Source organism: Egretta garzetta, unplaced genomic scaffold (genome assembly GCF_000687185.1).
Source record: "Egretta garzetta isolate BGI_Z169 unplaced genomic scaffold, ASM68718v1 scaffold84, whole genome shotgun sequence".
Lineage (NCBI taxonomy): Eukaryota > Metazoa > Chordata > Aves > Pelecaniformes > Ardeidae > Egretta > Egretta garzetta.
Window position 1 is genome coordinate 153,281 of NW_009259526.1, and position 4,687 is coordinate 157,967.

Below are 4,687 nucleotides of genomic sequence, written 5' to 3' on the forward strand. Positions count from 1 at the left end.
TGTGTGGAAAACCTCCATCATCACCGGTCCTGTTCCAGCAAATTCCTCCAAGCTCCCACCAGGGAAGATCATTAACTCGCACTCTTGTTTGCTGCTTCTTCCCGACACAGGGATTGCCTCATCAGCGCGAGCCAACGAGGGGAGAAAACCCAAGATCCAGCTGGATGTGGACTATGGGCCAAACCATAGCCAGGTGGCAACACCACCCCTCATAGAATCATCTAGGTTGGAAAAGCCCTTTAAGATCATCCAGCCCAACCATTCCCCTAACCCTGCCATCCCACCACTAAACCCTGTCCCTAAGCACCTCGTCTATCCTTCTTTTAAATCCCTCCAGGGATGGGGACCACCTCCCTGGGCAGCACCTTCCAGAGCCTGACAACCCTTTCTGTGAAGAAATTTTTCCTAATGTCCAACCTAAACCTGGCGCAACTTCAGACCAAGCAGTGAGGATGGGTTGGAATGGCCATCCTGGGTTCTTTTGGAGGGTTGTTATTTCCCACCCCATGAGGAATCCCCCCTTGGCTCCTGCAGGCTGAACACAGGCAGACAGATCCAGATCTGGGTCTCCAAACCTCTTCCCCCTGCTCTCTGCAAAGTGCCGTGGCATCATCGGGCCCCGCAGGAGATGAAGAGGGCTTCATCCCGCTGGACCTCCTCTAGCTGTTAATTTTGAAAAGAATAAATAAGGGGTGGTGGAAGGAGGAACACCCCTTGATCAAGAGTCTCCCTCTACTTTAAAAAAAAAAAAAAAAAAAGGCTCAGTAGTAGCTCCCAACTGCTATGTTCTAACCACACTCCGAGGTTAGGATTGGGTTGTTTTTTTTTCCCTTCTTCCTTTAGGGTCTTCCCTGCTGCTTGATTTAAATCCTCCTGACGTTCCACCTATTGTGAGTCCCGTCCTCAGCTCAATAAACGACCGGCTGCCTTTTGCTCTGGCAGCGCTTCCAGGAAAGGACACCCTGCGCGATGCTCTCAGGCTTGGGAGGAGGATTTTGCCTTGACATCTTCAGATGCAAAACCGCAGCTTGTACCCACCTCAAATTAAAAATCACAGCTGTGTCACAAGCACCCTCCCGAAGCCGTGCTGTCAGTTTGCATTTGCAGAACAGGTCCCACCCCCACCCAAAAATAAAAAACCCCAGCCCAACGCTGCGAATGAAGCCTTTACGGAGCGGTAATGCTCGGTAGCGATGGCAGGGGCATCCTCCGCACGAGTGAAGCGGACCAGAAAAGATGCTCCCGAGCATCACGGCTGACCCAGCCGCAGCTGCACCGTGTGCCTCCGCAGCGCTGGCGTCCGAGCATCGGGCTGGCGTGATTTCATGTGCCGAGGTTTCAGTTGACGTATACTTTCCTCCTGATGGTTCGAAAGCGTTACGACGCGCAATCCAAACGCCATTTCACGCGCAGAGAGGCCTAAGTGGCTCCGTACGTGCAGACAGCTCTCACGCCAGGAGAGGATGAGGAGGAAGAGGAGGGGAGGAAAAGAAACATCACCGTTCTTCAACCTCATTGTTTTCAAGCTCGGTAATAAGCTGCCTTTTTCATAAGCTCATCCTCGAGTGGCACAACTGATTGCTGAAGCGAGCTACGTGCACGTCTCCGAAGAGGACGCCGGCAGCCAGAGCTGATGGCAGGGGATGGGCGCTGGTGGCCCCATCAACGCCATCCCTACCTCTCCTAACAGCAGCAGCCTCCCTCATCAGCCCACCCACTATTCAGCAGCATCCCCATCAAGCTCACCACGGCACCGAAGACTAGAGAAAATCTGGGAGAGAAAGATTCATTTCTCCATCAGCCAGCGTGGTCCAGGATGAGCGCAAGCAGGAGCGTCCGTGGGAACGGTCTCAGCCAGCTGCGCGCGGAGAGCACCCTCTCCCCAGCACTGGTCAGAGGTCCCATTTCAGACCCGTCACAGGAAATTTTATCCCGCACCTGGGCTTCTTTAGAGACAAAAATAAATAAGTAAACGTGCCCCACATCCTATTGTCCTTCACCGCTGTGCATCCTGTGGATTACAAGCCGCAACAGGCACAAAAAATTACATTTAAATACAATATGTCTTTATAAGCACACAGGCAAGCGCAAGCATCCGCCCACAGTGCGGATCCAAATGTCAGAGAGGGACTGAGACTTCCCTCCCCGCTGCGAGATAAGAGGACTGCGCTCACACACAATATCCAGGTCTAAACTATCCTAAGTTCTACCTAGATTTTAGGAAAATATAGCAGAAAATAAATATGCCAGCGCGCTGATGTGCAAAGAAGTATTTTTCATATTTGCCTAAATGGATTTAAAGTAACGCACGGGGAAAACTGCTCATATGAGGCGGCGATAGCCCTATCAAAGCCAGCCTCCTTCGCCCCCTTCCTATTCAAGTTTAATTTTATGACAAAAGGCCAGGATTCACCTATTGCTCGCTCACGCAACAGGCTCAGTCTCGCAGCCAGAGACGCGCAGGATCAGGCCCTCGCGTACGCTCGGCATCCCCCGGCGTGACTCTTCACGGACCCGGCTTTGCAGGACCAGCGCTACCGCCTCCAAAAGCTGCGGCTCCCCGGATCCTGCTCCCCTTTCCCACGCCCCCTCCCCACCTCCTCCTCTTGCCCCCAGCCCAGCCACTCTCTCAAAACGCAGCGAAGCGGAGCCGGGGGTTGCAAGAAACCGTTAATATTAGCAATGCGCTCGGCAGAGGCAGAGCCCTAGATGAGCACCAGGTACGCGGAATATTACCTTTTGTAATCATTGCTTTATTAACATCCAACAATCTTATTAAATCTAATCTAAGTGCTTATTTGGCAGGTTCAATAGAAAAGCCTTAATTGAGCTCGTTTTAAATATAGCAACAACTGCTTACTCTGCTTTCTAAGAAGGTGTGAGCCTTCCTGGCGACACCTGCTTGCAGCTGACAGCTTGTTAGCGGAGAAGGATGCTGAAGGGGGGGATCTTCGCTGGTTTGGGGGTTTCCCAAGGCTCAGTTTATTTGGGGACACAGGAAGGAGTGGGTAACATCAGTCACGCGAGGAGGGCTTTCCTCCGCCGCCCAGGTGGGTCCATCCATCAGTCCGAGATGGTGCCTCGTTACCAAGAGGCCAAAACGGGACAGGAAGCTCCATTTGCGTAATGAGCAGCCCAGTTCTATGCTTAATTAAAGCTTCCTAATCTGCTGGCAGTGAATCTGCCAGGAGGTTTGACAGCCTTGGCTGGACCTCTTTCATCAGCCACAGCTGCAGCAGTAAATGAGCAGCTCTGTTGAGCCCCCAGGAGCTGCCCGGGGTCCCAGGGGGGATGAATGCCTCGCTTGTCTCCTCCAAAGGCACCACGGCTTCACCTGGTGCGCGAGGGGCTTCTTCCGACCAGCCGGCGCCTTGGAGAAAGGGCCTATTTTAACAGGCCTGGGACTGACCTAAATATCCAGATCTGAGCCACCCTTGAAGGATAGGACCGGAGAGGAAGGCGAGGATTTAAAGATCTGGACACAAAGCCAAATCTCGACAGCTGGAAGCCCTCTCTGCCCGCATTCACCATTTGGCTGTAGCAAGGAGACAGAAACTTCTAAGTCCTGCCCATCGCTTTGGGTACCGGAAAGGCTCCATCCCCCCAGGACCACCTGGTCCGTAAGGGCTGGAGCAGCACGTGGCCCTCGTCCTGTGGCCAATGCATGGGGTGGGGGGGTCACCATACCAAAAAAGTACCCGTTTGTGGAGGACTGAAGGCTTTCTGCTCACCTTGATGCGTGTGCCGTGCAGGCTGGTGGCTCCCTCGCAGCTGCTGATCTTCTCTCCACAGGTCCACCTCTGATTCAGCAGCTCGCCCCGAAACTCATTTTCTGGGGAGGAGAAGAGGAGGAACACAAGGTCAGGACGCAGAGTCAGCCTGGCACCCCATCAGCAGCATCAACCGGAGGTGAAAATGCAATATTTATTCCCTGCCTGATCTCTTTAATGGCCATTCAAACCCAGCCTGAGGGTCTCCATGTCCCAAGCAGGACCCCATGGTGCCACCCCAAGGCCAAGAGCCCTGGTCATGAAGAATTTGCAATTGGGGTAAATAAAGGCTCGGAGACCTAATGGGCCCCCACGTGTCAGCCAAGCTGCAGGAGGAGCCCATGTGCACCCTCAGCCTACCCCAAAACCTATGCAACGCTGCTCAGCTTGGCTGGAAAACAGAGTGAGCATCATGGGTGGGCTGGGCAAGGCAGCCGCCCGCACCGGCCCGGGAGCCTCGCAGTGCCCGTGGCGGCTGGCAAAGGGCTCCTCTGCCCTTTGCACTTGCTCCACCCTTACACACTTTTCTCTTTCCAGAGATGAAGTTAATTTTGAATCTTTCACAGAAATTCGCACATCTACAGCAGTGGATGAGACCCGTTAGCTGGACATCACCGAGAGCCGAGTGGGGTCCCCATGCAGATTCCTACGACACCAGCGGTTTGGGCAGCAATAGGCAGCGAAGGGAAAGATTATGGAAAATACACACCTTACAAGTGGATTCTTGGCACTTTCCCTTCATCTAGAACAACTTCAAGCATCTGGCAGCCCAGAAGGCCAACCGTACTCTGGGCTGCATCAGGAGAAGTGTGGCCAGCATTGAGGGAGGGGATTCTGCCCCTCTGCTCTGCTCTGGGGAGACCTCCCCTGGAGCCCTGCGTCCAGCTCAGGAGCCCTCAGCACAAGGAGGACATGGA